The sequence below is a fragment of the Pteropus medius genome, unplaced genomic scaffold, assembly GCF_902729225.1.
Source record: "Pteropus medius unplaced genomic scaffold, Ma_sr-lr_union100, whole genome shotgun sequence".
In the NCBI taxonomy this organism is placed as follows: Eukaryota; Metazoa; Chordata; class Mammalia; order Chiroptera; family Pteropodidae; genus Pteropus; species Pteropus medius.
In genome coordinates, this window is record NW_024340700.1 from 5,069,629 (window position 1) to 5,081,857 (window position 12,229).

At 54.5% G+C, this 12,229-nt stretch overlaps 1 pseudogene; it reads left to right on the forward strand.

Annotated features, from left to right (window-relative positions):
- Window positions 1-1,494: 1,494 nt before the first annotated feature.
- On the forward strand, window positions 1,495-1,610 carry LOC120618318 (uncharacterized; annotated as a pseudogene).
- The last annotated feature ends 10,619 nt before the right edge of the window (window positions 1,611-12,229 follow it).

The window sequence follows — 12,229 nt, forward strand, 5'->3', positions numbered from 1 at the left end:
GTTCCCAGGAGGCCTCCCCTGAGCTTCCCGGGCGCCATCAGGAGCCCCGGTAGCAGCCGCCTTCCTTGCTGTCCCCTCCCAGCTCACCTCCCCACATGGCCCTGAAGTGGCCTGGCCACTTGTCCTGCCCGGTTGTAAACTCTGAGTCAGTCTTGTTTACCATTTTGCGTATGATTTTAAAACAAGCACTCAGTAAGTGCTTACTGAGTTAATGGATCTTAATGATATCCTCTGCGCCTTTTGAATGCTCACCAAAAGAACTGATTAGCAGGCAGCTTACGTCACCCCTGAAGTCCTGACAATGAATCATCCCTTGAATAGATCCCTTTTTGCTCAGTGATTTTAGGTTAAAAGATGTGATTTTTAAAAGCATCTAATTGGTGGCGGGACTCACCCTGGACACAGAGCGGACTCTGGGGCTGCTCGCTGGAGTCCGGGACGCGCAGGCAGGAAGCCGAGCTGGGGATGGTGACAGGCCAGGGCGGGGGAGGACCCGGTGCACGCCCAGCGCCAACCCCAGATCTGTCCGCCCCGGAGCAGACATGGCCACAAGTCCTAGCCTCAGAGGGACTGAAGGAGCCCCAGGCGGGGGACATGGCCGCCCTCTGCGTACAAGCAGAGCCAGTTCTGCCCCGAGGAGGCAGGCGGGGGTAGAGCTTGCGCCTTGGGCCCTAACCTCAGGGCCGACTGTCGCATGTCTTCCGTGTCTGTCTGTGAGTGGGACAGGACTTGTGACCAGGCCCCTGGCAACCCCGTATCACCCTCATCTGGCTCTGCCACCGTCACAGAATCCCATGGCCCCCTCTCTGCGGGCCTTGCCGCCTTGGGGCTGAAACTCCCAGAGGTCAAGTGTACCTGGAAGAGCGTTGGCCTCACAGCCTCCGTCCAGGCAGCGGGCACACGAGCGAGGCCCGCGAGCCCTGGACGCCGGATACCGCGTTCGGGCGAAAATCCGCATCTAGGAGTTAGGGGGCCGTCTTGGTCGCGGGGCGGCCACCCTTCCCCCTTTGCTCATAGAGCACAAGCCCGAAGAGCGGAGGGCGCCGCTCGGGATTTCCAGCCCCTCCCCCCCCGTCCGCGCTGGCTGCAGGCGTGGGCACAGCACGCGACTGGAGGGGACCGGGCCAGCCCTCGCTCGTCTGGTCACCGGCGCAGAGGCTATGGAAAGGTCTAGGTGACCGGACACATCGGTTCCAGGAGCCACGTTTTCCTTTCGACAGATCATTCCGTCCTCTCATTTTTCAAGCGTCGCACGTGTGAATCAGTGATTTCCTGACTCACCGGCTCCAGGGATCCGAGTTTCACTGTGGGGCATCCGCACAACAGTTAGGTCAGAGTTTATTGGTTCCAGGGGAATATTATGTGAAGTCATGAGGTAAGCGAAACATTAAAATTGCAGTGAATTTTTTAGAATATGAGTAGCAGACAAGTACAATACTCCACATCACCATCATGGTTTCCGTTTACACTGTTGTTTAAAAACCTACAACGCTTGTCTGTGGCCACGCCACCCTGAACAAGCCCCATGTCTGAGCTCGGAAGCTAAGCAGGGTCGGGCCTGGTTGGTACTTGAATGGGAGACCACCTAGGAAGACCAGGTGCTGCAGGCGTACAAAATAAAATAAATAAATAAAAACCTGTAACTCTCGCAAGAGTCTAGACCCACTGGTTCTGATGACCTACTCTGCTCGAACGACGCTCACCAGTCTGAAAGGACAGCCTTGCATTCTCTGCATCTTGGCACCAACTACATTCCCCTCGGGGTTCATTTTCGTTCTGGGGCTAATCCACTGCGGGAAGAAGGTAAAACAACACGTCCGCAGGCCTTAGTTCAGCAGTTTTCAGGCTTCAAATAATGCCCGCTGTTCCCATGCTCATAAAAGTTGTTAGACGTTTTCCCCAGCTAATACACAATTATCTGAAGTCAACTTACGGTTTTACTCTCCTAAAATGCATTCTGAATGGTATAAATCCAGTGTGAGGTACGGTTGACCCTTGAACAGCATGGATCGGAACTGTGTGGGTTCACCTGCTCGTGCGTTTCATTCAGTAAACGCACGGCCGGGCCTCGGATTTGGCATCTGTGGATTCCACTAGCCGCAGACGGAAGGGCTGACCGTGTGTTCTGTTCTATGCCATTCTATAGAAGGGGCTTGAGCATCCCCGGATTCTGGTATCTACAGGGGGTCCTGGAACCAATCCCCCCTCAGTACCGAGGGATGACTGTATGTCAGTTTGGGGGGAATCAAAAGAAATATGAGGATTTTTGACCGTGCAAGTGCTAGCACCCCAAACTCTGGCCTCGTTCAAGGGTCAGCTGCAAATATTTTACTTTTAATGGGTATCGGTTGAAACTTCTCACAAAACCGTACAAGACTATGTGCAATAATGTTAGACAATGCTCCATTTGAGGCGCTATAAATGTAACATAAGCCAGAACAAGAGGTGGCTCATGCCACATGGGGTGTCTGAAGCCGGGGTCGTGCGCAGGCATCTCTCTTTATAAGTTAATTAAACACGGAGATGATCTTGCAAAAGCAGGGGAGAAGGGAATCCTTTTATTTTTAAAAAATAATACAAACTTCACCCTCAGCCTTGTAATTAAGCCAATTCCAGGCCTGCTACACCGAGTTTAGCTGCAGGCAGCGTGAGTGAGTGCAGCCACCTGCTCGCAGGCAGGAAATGACGAGGGGGAGGGCCGAGGGGCAGAGGGAGACTGTGTGATGAAGTCAAATAAGCAGAAGTCAGGTGCATAATCAATACTATTGAATCATATCCTGCTAGAGGTTAGAAGTCACTGCTCCTCAACCCGACGTCCCAAAGTGTCCTCTAATGGTGACAGGTGGCACAGGGAGCCCCGGTGTGGCTGCAAGACCAGGGCTGTCTGTTGGGGCTGAATGGCTGTGAGGAAGCCGCTTAGCTGCGGGCCGAACCTCCTCCTTTATAAAGAGGGGTTCATGCTCCATAGTTGCTACAGTTCTGTCTAGCTATAAGCATCTCTGAGCAAACAATCCACCCTACAGTAGGGTTTTGTTTTGTTTTAAACCATCCGGGACAGAGGGCGGATGAGAGGGCATGAATGTTGATGTGAAGATGCAAAACCAGAACAAAATAAGGCTCCAAAACCAAACAAAACCCTACTCATTGAGAGCGTCAACTCCCAGAAGCACGATTTTAACAGGCTGGCAGCTTCCCCGGTGTCTGCCTTCAGTTCCAGCCAGTGCGGGAGTCCCCTCCCCCCACCCCGCCCCAGGGAATAAACCTCTTCTTTGAAAATGAAGTCAACGGAAAATGATATTTATTTTACTGCCCCCTGACGTGGACAATGTTCCTACAGAGAAGCATAAGTGAGCATTTTTCCCCCAAGACAAACGACACGCTCAGCACTGAGCGTGGTCATGCAGAGGCAAGGCGCCTGCCCAGCAGTGAAACTGGTGAAAAGTAGTTAGAAAAACCAAGCGCTTCACGCTCGCGGCCGTGGTCCTACGCGCACACCGCAAATGACGGCGCGAATCGTCCAGAAAAGCTACAGAACTTTGTTAAGAATGGCGAAGTCCCGCGGTATTTGGTCTGGTGACACCTTCGCCCCCTCTTCCCAGCTCAGCGAGGCGGAGACTCCACTCAGGAGGTTGCCGCCAAAAACTCAGGGTTCCCTGCCCCCCAGATCAGTCACCCTGTCCCCAGCTCTCAGTCACCCTGCCCCCCTCCAGCTCTTAGTCTTGGGGCTCGCTTCCTGGGAGGAGCAGACTTTGGGGTTTCGCTTTGTGCCTTCAGCTGCCTGTACCCAGGCGAGTGTACTGGTGACATGGGGACCCCCTTCTTCTGCCCAGACGCTACTCGTGGAGGAGGCCTTGCCTTGGACGTGGCATGCCGAGAATACTGGGCCCTACTCACCTTCCCCCAGCTGTGAGCTGGTGGCTCCATGCCAAACTGCTGCCTGTCCCCGCCCCTCCCCCCCACCATCACACACACACATGCGTGCAGCTCCTAGAACAAAGGTGTCACTCAGGGAGAAGCTGGTCACTGCCCAGTGCCACAGCTCTGGTTCACAGGTTTGTGAAGGTGGGGGAGGGGCGGGCGCAGGCTATAAAACAAATCGCTCCTTTGTCTTCCCAAAGGAGCTGGCTTCATTCACAATGGGGCCTGGGGAGTTCCAACCTGAGGGCAGTCTCAGGAACAGTGGGGGCCGGTGCTGAAAGGCGTGGGAGGAGATCTGCAGCTTTAATGAAGAGCCGGCCTAGAGCTAGGCCTGGAGCTAGCTCCAGGAGAAGAGAGAATGAGAGGCTAGGGCCGAATCTCAAGCACCACCTCAGAAACTGTTTCTTCAAAGGAGCCAGAATTTGTTCGGATTTGTTTGTAAGTCAGTTTATGCCCCAGAACATTGCTGAGAACAGCTGAACCAGCAAAGCGACTGGTGAAGTGTGACAGCTGTCTGTAATCAAGGAAGCTGGGAAGAGACCACCGGCCGCGCCCCGACCCAGGGCGACTGGGCACACCTGAGGTGACTGGGCACACCTGAGGCTGAGCCTGCCCAAGGAGCAACGGCAGAGGCTTATGCTATGTGCGTGTGCGTGCCCGTGTGTCCATGTGCATGTGTGTGAGTGTGTGTCTGAGAGCGACAGAGAGAGAGAGAGAATAGACTTCACTAAAATGACCTAGCCAGTGACAGGACAAACAAATAAGCAAATACCATAGCAAGTTCTGGGGGGCAGAGACAGTATCCAGAATTGCTACAATGTATTACCTGAAATGTCCAGTTTCCAACAACAACAACAACAACGGAAGAGGCCTGTACAGAAACAGGGGAATGAGGAGTGAGGGAAGCGAACCAGAAACTGCCTCTGAGAGTGGCCAGAGGCTGGATTTGTAAAGCAGCCGTTAGGCGTATGTTCCCCAAACTAAGGGAAACCGTGAATGCGGAGTAAAAGGGTGATGGCAAAGGCGCATCAGATAGAAAACGTTCCTAGAGAGAGAGAGAGGTTATAACATGCAAAAGGCGGAAATGACAGAGTGGAAAAAGTACACTCGAACATTGCCGGGAGGAGCCGAGCAGCGCCGTGAACCGGCCGGGGAGAGAATCAGCGAACCTGAAGATTTCCGCGGAGGCGCCCGGGGCCTGGCGGGCCCTGGGTGGATTCAGAACGGAGAGTCCGCTGACGGACACGCTCCGTGTGCAGCAGGTGGAAAGCAGAGAGCAGGTGCGGCTTTAAAGGGTAACCGTCTATGCACACCCTGCCCTTCCTCTATTTCCTTCTGAGAGTGACACGTAACTTACGAGGAAGCTGGACCATGTTCCCTGGGGCTGGCCCGGCAGGAGCGAGGACCTCACCGCCACCCCTCAGGGCTTGGTCCTTGATCTCATGGGCTGGCAGCTCTCTGAGCCCCTGGGCGCTTAAATGAAATAGTGCTGTTCTTCTGGGGACACATGGGGACACGCATGCAGACAAGCCCCACGAAGAGGAGGGACGTTTTCAGTGTGTTAGAAATCTGAGTGTCAACAAGTGGACTATTAAGATCAAATAATTCTCTGTGGGAGAGTGACAGCATGTGGCACACTTCCGATTGTGTTGACAAGCCTTACAGAATTCCAAGGGCGCGAAGCAGAACAAGGCAGAGGCATTGGCAGTCAGGCGCTGGGTAAGTGCAGCTGGCAGCCAGCCTGGGGGAGGGGGCTGGAGTTTCCAGGGTGTCTGAGGCACGAGCGACACCCAGCCCGCCCCCTGCCGTGATGGTCTCTCTCATTATCTAATCTGCACTGGAAATAGTGAACTAAGGTCTCCGACCACAGGGGAGTGAGTCGCAGGAACAGGACCTGCTCTGGGAAAGGTCAAACACCGAAAATCAGCCGACCAGTGACAACCCGCCGTGGGGATCTCTGGGGACTCAAATGCCTATTGCTCCTGACCTTCCCGTGCGATGGGAATATAAATGGGGGGCTCCTTTCGGAGGGCGGCACACGCGATTCGCTCCCTCGGGAACTGAGGGGACGCTGTGCCGTGCCGTGTCGTGTCGTGTCGTGTCGTGATGCCAAGGCAGCTTCCCGGCTTGTCGGCCACTGTGCGGTCAGCTATTTCTGACCCGGCAGAGGCCTAACCCATCCCGGGCCCCACGGCGCAGCTCACGCTTTGCGGTCACAGTGCGGGGCGCAGGACAGCGGGTCGCCTCCCGTCTGAGGGCCAGCGCAGGACACGTGCGGCCGGAGCGCTGGGCGGAGGCCACCGCGGCTCCATCCTCAGCCGGGACAGGGACTCGGACGGGTGTGGGCGCTTCGCCAGGCCCGAGCCATGAAGGGTTCTGTGGGCAAAGCCACACAAAAAGCAGAAAGAGAACACACACCTGGCTCGCCCTCTGCCCGTGCCACAGGTCACTCACTCCTGCCTCCCAGCGCGCAGCGGGGACTGCTCGCCAGCTCGGGGCGCTCCGGAGCAAGTCGCACGGGGCTGCGGCCCCGAGGCAGGCGCGTGGCGTCGCTGCGACGCCGTCTTGGGAGATCGGACATCGGACATCCGCAGGAGAAATGCCCACGTGTAGCGCTCAGAAACTGGTCCGAGTTGCCGCATCACTCCAGAGATGCACCGCACTCCGCTCTGAGGCCCAAAGCAGTAAAATGTGACCTGGCCTCGCGTGGGACCTCGCATGTCTGTCTCTGTCCTGCGCCCCACCCCCCCACGCATGCCCAGCAGTGACCCCGTCGCCCCTCCTCCTTGGCCTTCCACCGGGCTGTGCGATGGCTCACCGGGACCCAGCCAGCCATCCTCTCCTCGTGTTCAAATCCCTCGAGTCCCTAAGAGTGGCCCGTATTAAGGACACGACTTTGCAAGTCACCAAATCGGATCACGAAAAACAGCGGATGGAACGATCCGCTGCACACAGCTTCCAGCATTTTCTTTTACATACGCCCAAACGTACTCGCAGGGGCTCACCAAGGAGGGAATAAACTCAGCTGCAGCAATGCCACCCACGATATGTTGTCCCTAGCAGAGAAATTCTGTATACGTTGAAAAATGGGCTCAAGTTCACAGGCTCCGGGCCAGCGAACACTGTGGGTGTTGTTGGCCGTGGGCCTTGAAGGATGCCCACTGCCAGAGGAACAGATGCGCTCCTGGCGACAGCTTCGGAGCTCCTTCGAAGAAATGAAGAGGAGTGTGACATCAGGAAAGAGAGGCAGGGGGACCACGGGGCACCCGCTTCAATGGTAAAGCAGCCGCCGCTGGGGCCCACCGAGGGAGGGGGACGAGACAACAAGGGGAGCAGGTGGCAGGGGCGACAGGGACAGGCGCCTCCCTGCAGCCTTGCCTGCCTCTGTGTAGGGTCCTTTTCAAGAGTCCACAGAGAGTTCACGTCCATCACCCTGTCTGTCAACCCCCCACTCCCGCAGAGGCGCTTTCGTTAGGAAGTTTGCCCAGGAGTTGGCCAGAAAAGGGGAAGAGGATTAATGAGACTTGATGAACAGCAAACACCCGCGGACTGGGTTTTGCGGACAGGTTTCACGGAGCAGGAAACATCCCTTTTTGGCCGATCTTTCCGAGAAGAGTGAGAGACTAAAACCGATACGCAGAGACGGGGAACCGAACAGGTGCGGAAAAGCACCTTTCCTGTTACGTGCTTGATCACGTCTCACGCTTTGGGTCAAGGAGGACAAAAAGGCGCACTCTGAAGAATCCTGCCAGGTCAATTCCGCTGGCAGCTGATAAACTTCCACAGCCAAACACACGACTGTGCGGCACATCCGCGACTTCCCTTTAGCTCTCCGGGTCTAGCCTTTCTGTCTCTGCCCTTTAGATCTTTTCCTTTTGGAGGGCATCCGCTCTTCAGGGCAGACCCCGCCGTCCTGTGTGCCATTCCTCAGAGGGCGAACCTCGACCCGCAAGGTGGTGCTCACCACGTCACCAGCGTCCAGGTTGTCACAGTGTGGACTTTCACAGAGGGCTCCAGCCGCCTGTCAGCTACCCAGATGTAAGGACCCCCCACAACTCCCAAGCGGGTACCCCTGGAGACAGGACTCGGGAATTCTTGCCAAGACAAAGCCTCTACAGCTAGAGAGATGGTTTTGGACTCATGTTCTGTTCCGCGTGGCACCTCGTTTGGTGCCCCGTGAGGGACAGGTAAGGCAGATCCCACGAGTTCAAGGGACTGGTCAAGTCACCCGGCATAACGTAATGCTGCTACGTCAAACATAAGTGACTATGAGCAGAACTTCAGCTGCAAATGATTCATACGAAGCTTTTGGTTCCAATTCTCTTGATGTATAAGACAGCTATTATACTTTAGGTAATAGATAATTTTGATGAAAGGCAAAATATGGAGTCTATTTTTTAGTAAGATGCCATAACTTTAAAAAATGGCAACTGCTTGTGCACTACTTAGATGATAACTAATGCAATCATTTGCTAATGATGAAGTCTTCATTTGAATATCAAAAATTGTATTTGCATCCAAAATGTAAATTGTACCTTCCTTTCAAAAACAATCGCGACTGCTTACGATGACGCAGGTTTGACAAAACAGGGAGGAAGTGGACAGGGCCACGGTCCTTCAAGAAGTTGGAGGTAAAAGACATGTCTGTCCTCTGAGTGGGCAGCTGGTCTCCTAGTATGGAATTCTAATAGCATGCTTGACAGAAACACGCCCAGGCAAACGCAGAGGGAGGGCTGACTGGTGCGGTGGCTTCAGGAGAGGACGTGTCATCGGTGCCGGGCTCTGCAGGGCTGGGGAAATTGGTCTGAGACGCAAAAGCATCCATCACCAGAAAAATGTTCTCGACTAGGCAACAAGAGTCTTTCGGTGACATTACTGCTGTCTGCATAAAACATCCTTCTAGGCACGTGCTCCCCTTTGCCTTACTGGCTGTCCCCCAAGCCGACTCCTGATGGCCGTTGTGGCATCCTAGATAACTCAGTATCAGCAAGCGGGTGTCCGTGGGTCACGGACAGGAACGCCTGGCTGCTGGAGAGGGATGATTGCCATTACAAGGCAATAAATTAGTGTTCTGGTAAGTGCTGAAGGTAGCCTCTGATATTATGCAGGCTCATTGATGAGTCCAGTTTCTGATCCCACCCAGGTAAAGGTGGGGATTGAACAAGAGTCAGCCACTGTCCCCTCCCCCGACCATGCCCCACTCCCATCTTGACTATTTGCTTTGGGGTTTTAACACTTCTCCATTAAAACTTCAAAGACTAGAAGTAAATCAGCACATTTTGCTGGGAGCAGCCAAGACAGAAGAGAAAGCCTTGGTGATTAATTCCCACTGCCAGGCAAAAGGACCCTTTGGGAACCAATATTAGAAAATATGAAAATTTTCCTTTGATTTAACATCTAGCTTTTAGGGAGAAAAAGACTTGTGAATAACAATTTTACATAGTTTGATTCAAGGAACAGCAGAAGAGTTTTTAAAAGACAAAACCCTCTTCTTAGCCTTAACCCAGGGCTATTCGTCCTAGACTAAGCAGTTTTGAATTTGCTCAAGCCTTTGAAAAATGGTAGCTCTGTAATCCTATCTAGGGATGTTAGCATACAAAAGTCATGATCCAAAGGTGTGTTTCACACTCAAAAGTTGTTTAAGACACAGAAAATAGTTCCCCAAGGAAACAGTTGTCTTAAAATTACGGGAATTCCTGGAGGAAGCCCAGAAAAATCCTATTTGACCCCGAAAGTAGCTGAACCCGCAGCTCGCAGTGGGCACCAGTGCAGGCATGTGTGGGAGCCAGGCTGTGCCAGGCCGCGGCCGCGGCTCCAGGACCTGCCCTGGTCCTGCTCTGGGGGGCTGGCACGGCCCCCCTCCCTGCTCAGCACTAGCTCTGGCACTCAGACCCCAGTCGGGCCCTGCCGACCCGGCCCGGAGGGAACGCTGACCCAGGACTCAATGACTCACCTCCCACACAGTCCCTTTACACCTCAGAGGTCACACCTGAAGGTGCCGAGAAGCCCAAGCCCAGGCTGCGGGGTGGGGTGGGAATGGGGGGGCGTGGAACACGGGTCTAAATTATTAAACAGTCTCAGCTTCACAGGAGTCCTGTCCTGGTTGCTAAGGATTGAATTACAAATAAAATTTAAAAATATAATTGTCGGTGCTACTTTTCCTGTGTTTTTACTGGTTTCTGTGTCCAATTTTTTTTCTCTTGCACGAAGCTCTGGTTGGTACTGCGGCTTTGGCCTTCACGCTCTCGGTTCTCACAGGCGACGTATGATTTACGATGTTTCCCAATGTTTCAAATACACGGTCTTGCTTTCATGCTTCTCTTTCATTTTTTCCAGGATTTTATTCAAAGCTCTGGTCGGTCTGCTTTGTTTCCTTCTGCAAGGGACATCTCTTCCATGCTAATGTTTCTTTAAAAACCCCCTTTCCCTTAGGGTTCACAGCGGAGCTATCCAGGGAGGGGTGGGGGACAGTCTCCCCTGTGCTTTCCCACGAGCGAGCGGCCACCCATTCACCCAGCTGTGTGAGCAAAACCCTGAGTTTTAGTTTCATTGAATGTTAATGAACCTAAGGTTAAATTACAATTGCCACATGGGGCCAGTGGCCACCCAGTAATGAGGACATTTTCAAAGGTTTGCACGTGGAATTGAATTTGATATTATAATCTAATGTACCCCTGTGTGTTTGTGTGTGTCCATGTGCATACACCTGTGTGCACGTGTGTGACTGTGTGTACGTATGTGCACGTGTGTGCATGTGCGCACGCGTCTGTGCGCACGTGCACATTTGTGTGCATATGTGTGCATGTATCTGTGTGCGAGGGTCTATGTGCATCTGTGTGCACGTGTGTGCATGTGTGCACGTGTGTGCGTGTGCGCACGCATCTGTGTGTGCACATCTGTGTGTGCGTGTATACACGTGTACGCATGCGTGGGTGTGAGCGTGTGTGCGTCTGCATCCTGGCATCCCTGTCCCTTTCAGGATAGGCAGCCATTTCCCCACGATCAAGGCTGGAAGGAGCATCCAGGTTCGGGGCTGACTCTCCCACAGACAGGACCAAGTGTTCGCCTGGCAGGTGACCACCGCCTGCTGCCGGCCTGCGCCGTCCCCTGGGAAAAAGGAAATCCAACCGTCCCTCTCGGCGCCGTCGCCCGTCCTGCTGTGCCAAGGCCCCGGAGGAGCTCTCCGGCCCTTGCGTCCCACCCTGCAGCCGCTCGGGTGGGCGGCGCGTCCCTTGCCGCTGCGGGGACAGCATGCCCAGGCCCACGTGGAAAGCACGCGGAGCCCTGTGCCTGTCCCGACGTGCTCGCCGTCTCCGCGAAACGCGCCCTGCTCGTGGCTCCTGGGCCACCACGTACTGGGGCCCCTCCTTCCGCGCGCCTTTGCGGGGTCCTCCGCGTCCGGAACGCGCTGCCCTGGGTGCCGCGGCCGGGGGTCTCGGCGTCCGCGACAGCGCTCTCCCTGGGAGGTGTCCAGCAGCCCTGGGCTTCGAGCACGCGCTTCTGCTGCGGCCCCGCGGCGCCAGGATGGCGCGTCCGGCCCGGCGTCCCTGGACACCGAGCGAAGGGGCCTCGCGCTCAGCACGTCGGAGGCAGCTCTGTGCTTCTCCCGCGCCTGCCCTGCTCCTCCTGTGACAACCTGCGGACCCAGGACGCAAACCGAACCAAACCAACCGACGAGAACATTCCTTTCCTCCCTCTCAGTGGACTTTGGCTGAGGCGCCGCTAAGGGGTCGGGAGTGGTAATGCTATTTTGGGGTGAATAAATGAAAGTCCAGTCTTAAGTAATGGAAGATGGTTCCGGCCTTCTCTGTTCTGGCCAGGCGGCTGGTGCAGTACCGTTCTCAGTTCCGAGGCCTAAGGGGTCATCGCCGGTGTTCATGCGGCATCTTGCACGTGGCACAACCACACAGAGAGCGCGAATGGTTATCGGTAACTGGTATCAGCAGTTAAGAGCATCAGATGCAGCAGTAATATATCAGACTTTGTTAATGCATAGGATTAAAAAGAATTAAAGGGGGCGAGAGACTGACTCATCATAAAGGAGTTTCTAATTCAGACTGAGCCATTCAGAAATAGAATTTGTTGCCTCACTTTTAGGCTTGGGACTGGGCAAACTTCAAAGGGCCTTCTTGGTCTGGCGAGACCACCTTTTCGGTGCGAAGGCGTTGTGTTCTAGTGCATTTCCACACTTCCCCTGAACCGTATGCTAGGAAAGCACACTTCAAAATATTTGATTTGCATGTCCGGTAAAGAGTGACTTCACCCCCAATCCGGTTTATTACTTCTTGACTTGAAAACACCGTCTTGCTTT